General features: G+C 35.9%; 1 protein-coding gene across 9 annotated transcripts in view; it reads right to left on the reverse strand.

The window, feature by feature from the left end:
- Positions 1–17,185, reverse strand: part of mpp7 (MAGUK p55 scaffold protein 7) — an 84,508-nt gene that overhangs the window by 58,136 nt on the left and 9,187 nt on the right. For 6 of the 9 annotated variants that reach the window (XM_062983821.1, XM_062983820.1, XM_062983819.1 and 3 more), the window contains exon 2: positions 8,027–8,095. The exons of the other annotated variants lie outside the window; for them this stretch is intronic. The gene's annotated coding sequence lies outside the window, so the exon portion shown is untranslated. The remainder of the gene's footprint in view (positions 1–8,026; positions 8,096–17,185) is intronic. 9 annotated transcript variants of the gene reach the window in all.

A 17,185-nucleotide genomic window follows, 5' to 3' on the forward strand; every position in this document is an offset into this window, starting at 1 on the left:
ATTTAAAATAATAGGAGAACTTTTGAAGAATTTGAATGATGAACATTGGACAGAACTCAGTCTAATTTTGTGATTGGGCCTGTATGCATTTAATTTTGCCATGGATTGTGGCACTATTACATGGCTCTTATGCATAATCCCTTCTTGAAATGGAGAAAGGCAGCACCTATATAAAAGCCAGCAGATTTTTTAAGAAGTGACTTGAAATGAGGCCGAGGACACTCTGTACAAGTTTCATAAAACATCAATTCTGTTTGTCCTGATGCAAATGTAACATCTACATGTCAAGGCCAGGAAATAAATTTTAGAACTTGGACACTTAGCCATGTCGGTTGCTGCAGAATCAGAATCAGTCATTGCAGCCAACCAGCTTTTTTTTCCTCTTGTGATCATCATCTATTTTTTAGCTGTGAATCACAGAACTTTAATTCCAAATTCCAATGCCTATTATCCATAGTGAACATTTGTATTCCAAAGTTAGTAATGAAGATCACAGTTATTTAAGATTAAAGAGCAAAGGCTTATTCATCTAGAAAATACTGGATATTAACAACTGTGGAGGCCATTCCTCATTTTCTTTATTGTGGTTAAATTCTTCAATATTAACTTTCAAAACCCCTTATTTTAAAGAGTTGTGTGGTATGAAGTTATTCCCTCCAGAATCTCTATGTATATATTAGTGAAAATAAATGACCTGATGAAATCTTTCCCAATAAAAGCTTAATATTTTTTTGGAACGAAACAAGATTCTTCTCCCACAAACCTGTGAATTAAGTAACTTTTTTCCAACAATGTTTGCTTTGGCTAAATTTATTTTAAAATGCTTTGTAATTTTGCATCAGAATCCAGCTATAAGCACTGGTGGCTGTTGCATGGAATCGATTTGCTGCAACACAGAAATACCAGCTGTTAAGAGTCTGTCCTGAGAGGGATTACCGAATATTCTTAAATTGAAGTTCAATCCATCTTTCCATAAAAACACAACCAAACGCCAGGAACGTAAAAGGAGTATCAAGTGCACCTGAGGCATTTACAATGCCCAACAGAACTGTTAGAACCAGCCCTTTAAAAAGGCTTATTTTTTGAAATTTCATTATTCCAGTTGTACCTTGCTTCTATATCACACTGTATCAGATTCTTCTGGCATTTACCATGTGGAAACACTGAAATATGTGAAGTTCAATGATATGTTGAATTTCCACCAGGCCCTTAGTAACCTCTCAGGCTCCTGTAATACTTGCGACATCTAGTGGTTATGTGGAAGAGTACAGTCCCTGATCTTTAAGATATTTAACTATTATTTATTTACTAGCTTGGGCACCCAAAGATGCCCGGGTTATTTGAAAAACGCATTGTTTGTTTTGGAGTGTTAGGTAATATCATTTAGTGAATCAGTAATACTATTTATAAGAAAAAAGCCAGTCTTGGCTTGCTCTCATTAGAAAATACAGAACGATGTGAGTGAACTAAAATTCCCAGAATTGTGGGCCAATCCTCCCCCAACTATGCCTGTATGCACAGCTGGCCATATTGGGTCTGCGTGCCAAGTTTGATCCAGATCCGATGTTGGTTGGGTTCAATGCTCTCTGGATGCAGGTGAACTACAATTCCCAAAGCCAAGGTCAATTCCCCCCAAACCCCCTCCAGTATGTTCAATTGGTCATGGAGCTTCTTCTGTGCCAAGTTTGGTCAGGTTCATGCAAATTCCACACCAATAGAGAAAGGAACACTGGGATATGGCGCTCACTATAACCTGCGTGGTTGGAATCATAGCCTGTTTGTAGAAGTGGGAGTCTGTCTGTGTAAGTAGACACCCCCACTACACACACACACAAACATTTTCACTTTTATTACTTTTATTATCACCTTTTTATTTACTGTCTGGGTATGCATTTTCTTTATGGTTCTTTCCTTCTTCCATTTCCCTCATACACCTCCTCTCTCTCTCTCTCTCTCTCTCTCTCTCTCTCTCTCTCTCTCTTCTTTCTTTCTTTCTTTCTCTCTCTCTCTTTCTTTCCTTGCTTTCCCTCATAACCTTCCCCACTCTTCTTTCTTTCCCTTCCCTTCTTCCCCCCTCCCTTCATCACTTCTCTCTTCTCTGCCTTTCACTTTCTTTCTTTTCTTTCCCCTCCTCCTACCTTTTCCTTTTATTTCCTTCCTTCTTCCCTTCCCCTCATATGCACACCACCTAGTAGCAGTCAGTTTGCTTCACTCAGTTTCTTCCCCACTCACATGACACAGAGTCACTTTACCTAGTAACACCCAATCCACTTTGTTCCTTTTCTTTCCCTCAACTCTGGACCAGCGTGGTTTGTTTAGTTTAACCCCTCAATTAGTTTAATTTGGATAATGAACATGTTTCATGTTAATACCAACCAAGTAGTTAAATATAAATATTTACCTGCTTCTTCTCAGAAAGCTATACGACTTACAACTACTCGGATGAAGAAAATGTATAAGTGGAGTGCACGGAAAGCACCATGAGTGATTATGGAAAAGGAAACATTTGGATACATTTATATTTTACTTTCCATTTAAAACACTATTTACAATTAGGCATGAAAAAAAGAAATTCAGCCACTGGGAGATATGTTCAAAGCATACATTTTACATGAGTATCAAAACAAAAATTGCATATCCTTGGAAAAATTCAGCTGTTTTGCTAGTTGCTTTAGCGTGTTTTTCCATGACTACTTGGGGGGGGGGGGGAGTTTTTACCAATAAACCTGTCATTTTTGGTTTTCTGCACAATTATTATTTTCCCACCAATAATATAAAACGAACTACAAACTATAAAAATGAAATTAAACAGATACTATTATCTTGCTAGTTTTATAGCCAAAACAAAATACAGTGAAGCATATAAGTATAGCAAAAGAATGTTCTGTCTATAAAACGAACGACTGTTTCAAAATAATAAAATAAAGCTCTTCTGGCAGTATCAATAATATGTATTTCAAACTCAAGTATTAATGTTGTCAATTTATTCACTTCTACCAAATCCAAATAATTAAGCTACAGTAGAGTCTCACTTATCCAACATAAACGGGCCGGCAGAATGTTGGATAAGCGAATATGTTGGATAATAAGGAGGGATTAAGGAAAAGCCTATTAAACATCAAATTAGGTTATGATTTTACAAATGAAGCACCAAAACATCATATTATACAACAAATTTGGTAGAAAAAGTAGTTCAATACGCAGTAATACTATGTAGTAATTACTGTATTTATGAATTTAGCACCAAAATATCACGATATATTGAAAACATTGACTACAAAAATGTGTTGGATAATCCAGAATGTTGGATAAGCGAGTGTTGGATAAGTGAGACTCTACTGTACCACTAAATTGTCATTTATCTATCCCCAAGGAAATTATAATTAGTGGATTCATAACTTTTTTAAATGTAAGAGTTCAATTTTAGTTGACACTAAAAAGTACAAAACTCTGTTAATACCCAAAAATTTGTTTTCAATAAATATGGGTGAATTTCTGGGACTCAATTACAAGTTACAACTCACGAACTGAATACATTTATTTCAATTGTATTGATGTTAGATATGAAAAAGCAGCTTATACGTATTGCCCCAACATTAAATGTTTAAGAAATCTGGCTTTATATTCACTCATGTCTCTTAAAGTAATATTATCTTAAGCCACTTTCCCACAATGCACATTCTCTGTGTAAAGAAGTTGCAAATAGCCCTTTGAATTCAATATACAACTGTTCTTCTGTAGCCAATTTTCCAAATGTACCTGTAATTCCTCACACTTAAAATATTATGAAGCTCTATATTTAGAAATAGTGAAATCATTGTGAGGTTGGAGGGGGGAGGAAATCCCTTTCTACACGTTCTATACACTACAAGGGCAATGTTTCTACTTTGGTTATCAAAATTACAAAATGTATCTGAATTTCTTTCTTTCTCAGACTAGAAAAGCAAGAGTCCACCATTAAATATTACAATATGCATGTGGAAATGTTAGTTCCAATGGACAGTTTATATTTTAAAAAATCCCATGCCTGAAAGAACTGATGCCTTATCAACTTTCCATCTAGTTATTAAAATCTGCCTGCCTTCTGTATTAAAAAGTACTGCATTTGATATCTCATCTATAGATAACTTATAAAATGATGGGTTTAGCTTGCCTTTCATATATCTAACAAAATTAATCATGAGCTATGGCAACATGATACTTCAATTTATTTTCTAATTCTGTTAGGCTATAGTACAGGGTGTTTGAAAAAGAACTCCCTATTCACCATTTAATTTAAATGGTGAATAGGAAGTTTTTTCAAACACCCTGTATATCCTTGAATTTAATCTCCTAAAATACAGCATAGTTGATAATCCACATAAACATTTACACCTTGCCTTTTTTTAAACTGGTCTTCTGTATAAAATCTATTTTCATGAACAAAAATAATTGTTTTTGAAGAGACAGAGTGATGATCTATGTTACAGCCAAACAGAAAGAGAAAACACAAATTGCAAAATCATCAATCCTTCCATCATACAACATGGAAGGCTAAGAATAACCAATACGTTCAGAGTAATGTGGGGAAAGCTACTGTCAAATATATGTGGCTTTCTGTATTCTTTAGAAGTCTAGGATTTCAGTGCAGTAAATATGCACAAGTTTCACGTCTCACTCACACTTTCCCCCATTTCTACGATACATAAACCTACACTGAAGCTGCTTGCACAAAACGAAGGCTGGATGTCATTTCTTTGAATTGAATTTACACAATTAGCTCTTTTCATGTCATAAAATAGGAATATCCCTACACAGAAATGTTGTCCCTTGCTGATGCAAATTCCAAGTAAGATATAAAATTTAAACTTAGATGTATCTCTGGAAACAACAATGCACTCAGCTTAAGAACGATTTTACAATATAGTCTAATGATCTTTTACCTCTATGTGAGTTAGTATAAAATTCAAACAAACAAAAAAAGCCTAAAGCTAGCATCTGCTTAAACTGTCAAGAATTGAAGAGTTGGGAAATGTTAAAAAATAAAACACATTTTAAACCTATGTTCCCTCCATAACCAAATCTATTTTGCAAGAACTCAGAAGGTCAGTATGTTTCAAGCAGTGACAGCTTGGCTTAATAATTTTTCTACAGTTCACTAATGACGTCCTACGACAATGTCTGCAAACTTGAATCTGGAGAACTATTTTCCCCTATAAATTTCTAGACAGGTCATTTGCTACTTATTTTGCTACATTCATTTCTACTTTCCAAAGAGATTCTTTTTAGAAAAAGAAGAAAATAAATGTATGACACAAAAACGACTTTAGTCATTTCAAATACACAAAACATTTATATGGCTTGGAGCAAATGAAAATACTTTGAAGCCTATAGCCAAACTATATAAGGGCCAATGCTTTAGCATGAATGCTTATTTGAAGCTGAAGCTTTTGAGTGAATTAATTCAACAGGAACAGCAGTGAATGGCATCCTGTTCATGCAAAAACAGAATATTTCCTTAAGTCTACAAGTTTGGAGCCAAAAGTATTAAACATGGTTGCAGAGCTAATGATCCAGGTCAGTTCTGGGAGTTTAAATACTCATACAAGGCAAAGAGCTTCATTTGTGTTTGGCTTTGCTAATTTTCTATTTAAGAGCCTATACTTATATTATATAACTTCCTACCATAATAGAGGGGAAAAACCTATTTCCACACAATCATTTAACTATAACCAAATTCATTTCAATAAAGTATCATTTATTTTCTTTTAACAACAAAAAATCTAGGAAATGCAAACATTGACTTGGAGCCCCCGCATATCCTGTACTGCATACCCAATATACACTTCGTAACAGAAAGAGGTACTATGGTGCAGGAAAAGGTGGTGAGTCATTTACTTAATTTTTAAAATAAAAATTCCAACACAAAATCAAAAAATTTCCTCTTCCTCAGGAACTTTCTTCCTTACAAGGCAAGATTTATGATTATAATTCCTACTATTACTAGTTAATAATTATTCAGATCACTTCTTGCAGACATTCCAGTAGTTTTATTATTATCTTTCATCAATTCATTGTAGACAAACATTAATATGCACTAAACTTCTATATTTAGAAAACACGGAACATTGTCCTCAGATGTATCTAGCCATGTACTAATATTTTAACATACAGATACATTTCAATAGGAACCGTACTTCATTAACATAGCTTTTACAAATAATCCTAACCACTACTATTCTCAAAAGAAATCCACAATATTTTTGAATGTATCATCTCTTATTTTTGAATAAAGGGAAGATAATACTGCATTAGATTCATGTTTTGCTGTAAAGTAGACCCAGAGAACTACACAGAATAAATGACTAATTCCAAATCATCAAAGACAGGAGAAAAATGATATAGTGATAATATTCCCACCTCCTATAAGAGGTGTCAGTGCTTATTGGATTTAGTATAAAAATCCAGTGAACATAATTTTGACTATATAACATAACACTAAGCATTTAGTGAGCTCACATTTCCCCAAGGTTCAGTGTTACACATTAACTATAGCTAACTTTGGTTAAAATGAGTCCAGGAATGCTCTTTCAGAGCCTGGTTGTCAGATATGTGGCACCTTGTTGAGACCTAATTGAATTAAGGTGTATGTGTTGCAATATCAGACGTTTCCAAAATTCTTGCTCACATCTATGGACTCACATCACCTGGCTATATTTTAGGTTTAAGTGTGGAAAAAATGGTGGCATACACTGTTAGAAATATTAAGTAATAAAAACCGTAATATAAAATGTATGTCTTAGTCTAGATTCTAGGAATAGTTTCATTACATTGGCTTGAAACATTTCTACATGTTTCACAAACAGTATTGGCTTCTGCCAGAAGAGGGTGCCCATACTCTATGAAATACGTAATGCCTAAAACAGGTTTCTTGGCTTGTGAAAGGGACATTTCTATAAATTAATGGGAACAGCCATATTTGCTTTATATTCTAATATAATTCATGGAGTCTTTCTAAACACAGGTCTTGCCTTTTTCTTTTTCTCTGTATATCTGAAGATTCTGTAAGCAATTTTATTTGTGTGTGTGTTCTTTCTAAAGGATTCATCCAAAGGAATCTTAAGCAAACCTCAAATCCTTTCTGATAAAGTCCTTTGATACAATCTCTATATCTTGATTTTTGAAAAGTATTTCTTCTCCCATGGCAGTCAAAATCATCTGAGCAGGGAGAGGGGTACCTCTCACTGAACTATTTTTGATGAGTCATTCCAAATGGCCAGGCAACAGACTGCTTGATCACTGCTTTTTGGACGATTATCAGTGAACAAGTAAGCTTGAAATAGTTACTAAAATGTAGGCCACAATGCACTTCCGAACTCCTGATAGGTGTCAACCCTTTGGATGCATCTACACTATAGAGTGAATGCAGTTTGACACCACTCTACCTGCCATGGTTCAATGCTTTACGATGTCTTTAGCCCTTGCTCAAGAGTGCTCACCAAACTTACAACTTCCAAGCTTCCATAGCATTGAGCCATTACAGTTAAAGTAGAGTCAAACTGCATTTATTCTATAGTGCAGATGCACCCTTAGTCTGAAGCAAGATGTTGAAATTCTGCTGCCTCTGCCACATGTCAACATCCACCACTATCCTATCAGTTTCACTGTTAATTTTCTGTGATTTCAAGGTCAACTCCATCCCGACTGCCTTATTACTCTGAATTTTGGCAGCTTTCTTTCTCAAGAGCACTTCTGTGGTGTAAGCTGCTTTATCATGACTATCACAAAAGATGTAACGGAAAGCAGATTTCTCTTTAAAAACAAACTGTAAAGGCACCTCTTGCCAAACGGAAACACTTGGCATTAAGGCATATTTACAACTGTCCATAAAATCATTGAGAGAAAAGAGATGCATCCCAATTAACTTTAAAAGTATAAACTAATTTTAAAAAACCTTCTGAATACACCATTCTGAGTTTTTTCATATTTCTTCCTTAAGGGGACTTGTATGGTGTGAAAATCACTATTCACACAGAGCAAAACCTACCCTGTAGCTATCTTTCTAGTTTGTCAAGGCTTCATGTTCTCACACTCTGCAATTTTTCAGATGTCAGTTCTGTGAAAAAAATAAAGGAACAATTGACAGCTGTCTTATTTTTACAGCAAATTTTACAAGATATCTAGCAAATACAACCTGTTTCTGCTTGTCAGATTTTATCCCCTTAGAAAGGGTACTGTGCCTCCAAATTTCATCAAATTCAGTATATAAGCCAAATACATAAAGTAAACAAACTTGAGATTCAACCCACACTTTCACTGTATAGGAAGGAAATGGTAGACACTCAAAAGCAGCAAATATACTCCAAAGATGCACAGTGCTACCCACAATTTCAAGTATGAATTTGAACACATTTTATATACTTTATGTATGAAAATCAGATGAATGCTCAGGAATTGACAAGGCCATTCACAGAAATTATAGTGTATGATATGATGTTCACAATTTGTACTACTTTTTGTGACAAATTCAATAAACTTAGTGGGAATAAACTCAAGAGGAGCAAGTCAAGGAGCAGGAAGGTTCTTATCCATAGTAATGGCCATTACAATGAAGCACAACAAAGGGTTCAGAGATTTGATATAAATAACTCTTTAACCTGCAAGGAAAACCCTTAAAACGGTGGGGGACAGTACCTACAATGACTGAGGCCCCTTCTACACTGCCTTATAAAATTCAGATTATCTGCTTTGGAATAGATTATAGTATAGATTTATATAATCCAGTTCAAAGATTATATGGCAGTGTAGAAGGGGCCATATTCATCTGTTCATTCTCACACTAATAATTAAAGCAGTCTTGTGAACCTTGTGAACTTAATTATCATTAACACGAAATTACATCTGGGGAGCCAAGGTTGAGGTCTAGTTACTTTTCAAAGGCTAAAAGTAAGCCTGTGACAAATTGGGAGTCAACAATCCAGTTTACAACACACAGTCTCTGTAATACACCAAATATCAAACCAACCAAGTAGATTCTCATTATAATAGCACTCTGCTTATTAAGCATCTTGTAGGCAACAGTTTCCAAATATATTAGTGGGATATGCTTTCCTATAGCTGGGAATGGGACTCCAAAGTCTGCAATCCCTCCCTAATTATGACTGACAAAAACAGCCATTACTCAAAATAATTAAAATAAATAATGATGTATAATAAATTACAGCTTTTCCATTTGCGATTCAAACTTTCTCTTAGGAATTAGATTGCATTGAGAGAGCTGGTTCTTTTCTTTTCTTTTCTTTTCTTTTAAAAAGCATATCCAGGTTCGGAGGAACTAATAGATCAAATCTTCTGATTCCCTAACTAGGAGGCTGTTCCTTTGCTGAATGGAAACATCAGCTGCCTTATTGTGGTGGTAATTTGACCACATGAGAGGAAAAGGACTATCATTCCTATCATCACCCAACAGAGAGAGGCACTTTTTGAGGAGCCACTTCAGAGGTGAAAAAAGGGCGAAAAAGATCAAGAACATTTATTCATGCCTTTTTTTGCGACATGTGCATTTTCACCTTTAAGATAAAGTACATACAATAGTCCCAGTTTTCCAAAATCAATCGAGCATCTTGCCTGTATTTCCCCCACAAGATGTCATCCTGCCTCCCTGTCCCCAATCATTTTAACATTTATACAATTACTTCTAGTACAAAACTGACAGGAATTTCCACCACTGACATTTTTCAGTTAAACTCAGAGGTATCATACCAGTCTACCAACATAGAACATCAAATGATCAAATGATATTGATCTGCAGCCTGCTTTTGTTTAGCATGAAAATCATGAAATACTGGTAGTGGATAGGAAGACAAATTTTAAATAGCGTTTTTAGACAAACTAAAATGAGGATGGTGTTGCCTTACTGCAACTGGTTTGCTATTTCAAGGGGATAGGGCAAGAAACTCAAAATGCAGTACAACCCTGTATCTGCAGGGGACACGCCCCAAACCTTATGTGGATACTCAAAATTATGGATAATAGCAAATCCTATTAAACTGAAGGACTTTTGGTCAAGAATACCATAGCATAAAGTTATGCCAGAGTCATGCCTAGAGTGGACATGTTTTGATGGATGTGGATAAATGAAACTGTGGATATTGATCTCATCAATATGGGCTTGTACTGTACTCGTAACTCATGTTGTTGTCAACACACCTCAATTATCTAGTAGCTACTATTCAATGCTCTCTTTCACATACATGCACATGGAAATACATACACAATATTGACTAGTAATTCATTTATCAGAAGAAGTATATTTTATTATCTCCTTTAACTGGGAAACAAGTACTTCCCTGACCATTGACCATTCAGGGTACAGAAATTGCAACATGGGAGGAGGAAAAGGAAAGTTCCTTCCATGTGTTTCCTTAAGACCAAGATAATTTTTATTTCATAATTTCACTTTTCCCTAGATTGGGATCACATTAAGCTCTTCTCACATTTCAGGTTTGGTAATTGTACTCCTTTTCTTCAGTCAGAGAAGTCAACATTAAGATAACTGTTGATATCATATCAGTAATTCCTATAATCCAATCAGTCATGCTTCTATTAAAATGGGAGCAGCAATTCCCAAAGCACTTTAAGATTAGAGATCAGTTCCTTAATTTCCAAGTGGCAGATCAATAGTTTGTTGGGGCACTAGGTTCAAATTTCTTGCAGTTTAATGCCATGAAGCCACACTAGGAGCTATTTAAATTTTTAGAACACACACAAATCAGACTACAAAGTATACTGAAATATTTCACACATGAGAAAAGAGATTTTGAGTTCAACAAAAAGCAATAGGGGCATTAGAGTGAGGCGATTTCTATCTATTACAGATTAGAAGTAAAATAAATGTTATAAATTTTAGGTTATCCATGCTGTAGAAAACAGTCCAGTGAATATGGCTCTGATCACTACCACCTGCAGCTGTCAACATGAAGCAGAATATCAATGAGTTACAAAATGCTCCACATGCTGCTCTAAATGTCAGCCAGAAAAGGAACAAGCACCTCACAAACTGTCTGTTTCCCAGAAAGACTAAACTATTATGTTTCTGCATGACTATTTACTTTTAATTTATAATTCACATGTTAGGAATTTTAACCTGTCTTGACTTGAGATCCTACATATTTAATATGTTAATTCTGTTTAGCAAGATGAAACTTCTGAATTATCATCAATGTTTCATCCCTGGAACTCTTCTGTAGCTTACTATCAAAATTTTACAATTTTGGCAAGAGAAACTCTTTTTGCAAGAACTATAAAACCAACTCCTTGAATAAAACCCTTTCCCCTCTATACTTAATTCCCCGTTGAACTGGGTTTCCTGTTTAATATCACTGCATACTTGACTAATTTGCTGTTCACAGACTGAAGGTGAAGACAGAAGTGAACATGGTAATTTAAGAAAATTGAAATAAAAATTGTCATAAGCCGAATGATTTTGCAACTTACAATGCATGCTTTGCATTTGCTTATGGCACATTGGCTGTCACACAAGAAAAGCAAGACAGTTAAGTATTCCAAAGTATAATCATTCGGGTGTCATAAGACATACTGGCACTTATAAGAAATGGGGCCCCCTTTTCACCTTTTTACCACAATCAGAATCATGGTCCAATGTTTAAAAAATTGTGCCCCACTAGAATTATACCAGAGTTGTAAACATCCACTAGCTTCTAGAACAGACATGAGAATTGTTGGCTGTCAGATTATTGGACTGCAACACCAGCATTCCTCGGAAAGGGAATGGTGACTGGCAATGGGAGCACGTACAGTTCACTTTAGTTCAACAACACAGAAGTATCACATGTGAAGTGTGTCAATCAGTAACATTGGGACCACCAATCAATTAAACTATTCACAATCACATTTCAAGGTACAATTATGTGTTTGAACCATTATACAGATGCAGTCTGGAGCAGGGTGGGCGAGCTTTAGAATCTGCTTCAAGCTTGGAGGATCTGAAGGTCCACCAGAATATACACAAAAATGATTTCTTAGAATCACATAATTCTGAGTTTCAAAATCTGTTCCTGAATGTCAGAACTTAACTTGAGACCGCAGAAATTCAATGTAAAAAATAAATTCCTTGTGACCAACTTTTAATATCACAATTTGCTTTCATGTTAATACAGTAGAGTCTCACTAATCCAAGCCTCACTTATCCAAGCTTCTAGATTATCTAAGCTTCTGCCAGCCCGTTCAGCTTGGATAAGTGAAACTCTACTGTATATAATTTGAAAGAAGTAAAAAAATTATGTATAGGAAGCACTATACGATGTTCAAAAGCACTATACAAATTCTAATCACTGTTATTTTTATTAATACAGTAGAGTCTCACTAATCCAATGTTCTGGATTATCCAACGCATTTTTGTAGTCAATGTTTTCAATATATTGTGATATTTTGGTGCTAAATTCGTAAATACAGTAATTACTACATAGCATTACTGTGTATTGAACTACCTTTTCTGTCAAACTTGTTGTATAACATGATGTTTTGATGCTTAATTTGTAAAATCATAACCTAATTTGATGTTTAATAGGCTTTTCCTTAATCCCTCCTTATTATCCAACATATTTGCTTATCCAACGTTCTGCCGGCCCATTTATAAGTGAGACTCTACTGTAATAGTAAATTACTACTAATAGTAATTTATAAGTGAGACCATTTATAAGTGAGACTCTACTGTAATAGTAAATTACTACTAATAGTAGATAAGTGAGACTCTACTGTAATAGTAAATTCAATACTATGCAGACAACTTGCTTTTGCAACATGCTATGACTGAACACTCTGGTTCTCTTAATTTCAGGACCATATATGGATCACAGTTACAGAGTAATGTGTATTCTATTCTTGGTTATATTAATACAGTATAATTGCAAGTCATTCTTTTACCTTACAGCATTAAGGAACACACCCCTTTTCCAGGTGAGACAACTGGAAAAACCAGCTTCTAAACGCTCTCCCAATTCTGATAAGCAGGACCTTAAAATGTGGCTGCAACTACTCAGAAAGCTATGGGGATAATCCTCATTTTTTGAAGCAAGAATTAATTCTTCCATTTAAAAAAAACAATTAATTCCTCAGGGTCAGTATCCCTTAGCCAAAATGCTTAGGACCAGGAGTGGTTTGCATTTTTTTCAGATTTTTTTAATACCTGCATTTGCATATGCAGATATGAGGTATCTTGGAGACTAGATCCAAATCAAAACAGGAAAATCCTTCATGTTTCACATAAGTATACACATAGCCTTATACACATAGCCTAAATGTAATTTTATACACAGCATTTGAAATAATTTGGGTATGAAATAAAGTTTGGGTATGAACCATTAGAAAGCAAAAGTGGGCCACGGTTTTTGCTAAGGATGATGCAAACCCTAAGTAGTATTTCTTAAATAACTTGTCTGAATCATTAGAGTGAGATTCCTCACTCTACAACACATCCTACAACACATGCAAAATGGAACACCAACTTGCCATATGCAAAATGTGAATTAAAAACATACAGTACTTCCATGCTAATGTGAAAATGCTTTAGCTATGTGTGTCAATCTCAATGTGTTATCTTTCTAAGGTGCAGCAGATGTTCAGACAGCAAATGTAAACAAATAAACCTCAGCCCAATGAATAGGATTAGGACTAAAAATCTTTACTAAGTAGCCCAAGTAATATGAAAACAAAATGGGAACAGATTTCAGATAGCTGGCATTTTATTACAGTGGTCAGTTCAATACAATTTGCTTGGACAAAAAAAGGGAGAATAGTAAGCATTATTTATGTACACAAGTGCATGCTAGCAGAGTCTTCACTCACATTTGGACGGAAGAAGAAGAGAAGGGGTCATTAACAGAAGACAGAGAACAAAGGGATGATCTCTTAATTTAAAACAGGATATGAACATAAAACAGGAATATTACAAAAACAAATTACTACTTGTATTAAAAATAATCAGCATAAATACCACCTGAGACAGCAGGATCACCACTGGAGTAGGCAATTCAAAATGGTGGAGCCACTTCAGGAGAGCAAGGGCAAGAATCAGTCTCCTTACTTGGAACTGAGAAGGAGGTCAGAGGTTTTTTATCTGTAAGTTGTGTGTTTTTTTTTTAATATACCATGCTCTGAATGTAAAATGTATCACATGGGATGCAAAATAAATTGGCTGCTACTTCAATAGTAATGGCTATACAGAGTGGAAAAAAGTAATAGAAGAGAACCATCTGCTATTAGATTGTCTCAAACTATCAAATACGTAGTCTAGAAAGCCTTGGCAATGGATCCACTAGGCTGAAAAAGCTGCTGATCAATGCCAGGTTGGTAAATGCAAAAACAGCAGTGATCCAGGATTTGATCTTGAGTAAGCATGCCAACCTGGCTTATATTGCACAGACCTGACTGGATGAAGTAGGGTGGGTTAACTGCTTTCTGCTAGGGTTCTCTCCACAGCAACAGAAGAGTATCCTCTTCCACACCCTGGTCAATGTGAGTTCACTCACCGGTTACTGCACAGAGAAAATTCACCAGGACACAATAGGGAATTTGTTGGTATATTGCCTACCCTCCTGCTCAACAGTCTCCTTGATTGAGATGGTCTCAGTGGTATTGTTGAACTCAGCTTCTTGTACTGCGGCAATTCAGCATTCATACAGAAATCAGTGTGTCAGGGGCAGCTCAGGACTTCATGTCCTCATGATGGCCAGAGGTCTCTACTGAATAATATCTGAGCCACCTGTCCAAAAAAGGCACTGTAGGCCTAGTTTTCAGTGCTGGAAGAGAGGATGGTGGTATGAGCATGAACAGGCTGTTACCTGTTGTCCAGTGTTTTAGATGCACTGGGATTTGTAGCATTTGCAAAGATGGAAGACTGCTTAAAATGGTCCTGTCCAGGACACTAATAGATCCAGATAGTTTCCTAAAGACACTTGAGTCCCCTGTTGCTACCACAGGTGATTCAATAAAGTCTGCACCTGGCCTCTGGAATGGAGAAATGTCCAGGGGGGTGGATATGATCATTACTAAGCATCCTCTTCCATGGAATGGAGTCAAGTCAGATCACTGATTTATTATAAATGATGTAACAGATGGGGAAAAGGCTAAAGCATCCATGGGAGAAAAGTCAGAGCAGATTCAACCAAAGAAAGGCTGGCTCTCACTGGACAGCCTATGACTAGAATCGAATTCACACCTCTCTTTGTCTGTTGCATCGGTACAGTGTTATTCAGTGAAGCTGAGCTTCACTCTGTCCTAAAAGAGAAAGGTAATCATGCAATGTTCCAATCTGCACAACACTTTGAAAAAAATCATTCTGATATGCTCTGACTTGGATGTTACGGTTGAAATATTGGCCCTTGCTTGTCTTGTGGTACTGGAAACATTTCAGTTCATGAAACATGAGGGTATGAATAAGATCTTTGGAGAGGTGAGAGCCACAATACATTTGGGACCCTTCCCCTTCATGGCTCAGCAGATAAGGAGAGTAATGCATCACCTCAGCAAAGCATGTTTTCACCATGGCTACAAGAGGTGAGATGAGCCATTATGGAAAAGACCCTCATGAAACAGAAGGAGCTTGGGTTATTTTGGTGAATGACTTGCACCAGGAACGGGAAAGGGTGAAGTTTATCCTTGTTGTATTTTCTGGACTTCTCAACAGCTTTTGATATCATTGCCCAGAGTATTCTTCTGACCCACTTCTCTTGGGGCTGTTGTTCTGGTCTTTTTCAAAGGGGAAAATTTGAAGGTGGTGCTGGTGAATTGTTGGTTGGTAGCTTGACTGTTGGTGTATGGTATTGCTTAGGGCTAGGTTTATCCTTCATGCTGTTCAACATATACATGACACGATTATGAAAGTTTACAGGAGTATTGTGTTTCACTGTCACCAATATGCTTATGACACTCAAACTCAACCTCTCCTTTCCCTCTAATTTCAAAGATGTTATTTTAGTGCTAAATAAGTCTCTGTTGATTACAGACAGGGTGAGAGGTTTAATCCAAACAAGCCAATGGCTGAAGGGTTTTACATGCCCCCTTAAATCGCAAATGCATTGCTTGTGTGTACTTCTGGACTTCTTTCTGAGCCTCAATGCCATTTATATTATTGTGTCTAAAATCAAAGGAAGACTCTGGCTCAGTTCACCAATACACATTCCCCTAAATATGCCCAAAAATTCACTAGTATTCTGCATTCAGGGAAATGCAAAACAGACCCTATGGAAAATCCTAGGAAAAGGAGAAATGGCATAATTTTGGGACAGGCAGCTCTACCTCCTAATTATAGTGACAGATTCACCAGGTCTCTCCAATCTATAGGCTTCAAGAGAAGTGTTCTGAAGAAACATGTGATCAGAGTTCTTTCTCTCCAGAGCAGAAATCTGAAAAATGCCTTGCAAGAGTGTGTGGAAGTCATGCCTGGAAAATACTAGTTACTTAAATCCTTTTGCATATTCTACCATTATTATATATCTCTGTTGTAGTACATTTTGCTACTACTGGTACTGTGAAGACAAATAACAATAGACTCAAATTGTTTTTCATTCACCATAATCCTCGAGTTTGTCTACCTCTATTGGAGCACTTCAATACCGACAATATTCTCTACAACCTCTTAAAGCAATAGACAAACATAGGAGGATTCAAACCAAGCTGCAGAGAAAACACAGCTATTCCCTACTAACTTACTGCCATTCTCTGTTCATCCCTCTCGCTATCAAATAGTAGGGCCAATCCTGACAATAAATTTTACATTATCTGTCAATTAAGAATTCTAATGCATGCATCTCATGAACTGGACATGAATTTTCCCAAAAGTGTATTCCATAATAAAAATGTTAAAAGTATTTTAAATTCCACAATACTTTGATATTTTTGCAGCAGTTTTGTATGACTACTACTCTGAGACAAATAAATGCCCATTTTATAATAGCCCCATTCTCGAGGTGTTGCCAATGCTATATTACACTTTGTCCATTTCAACTGTGAAATTACCTTCCCCATGTCGGCCCATTTCGGCACATGTTGCACTTTGCCTGGGTTCTATGAATTAGTATCCAGTGTTAATATTGTATGTTTTATGTTGATCTTAACGATTGTTTTTACTGTAATTGATGTTTTTATTGGATAACTGTTTTATTGCTGTGTTTTGATATTTGATTGT

Source organism: Anolis carolinensis, chromosome 6 (genome assembly GCF_035594765.1).
Source record: "Anolis carolinensis isolate JA03-04 chromosome 6, rAnoCar3.1.pri, whole genome shotgun sequence".
Taxonomy (NCBI): Eukaryota; Metazoa; Chordata; class Lepidosauria; order Squamata; family Dactyloidae; genus Anolis; species Anolis carolinensis.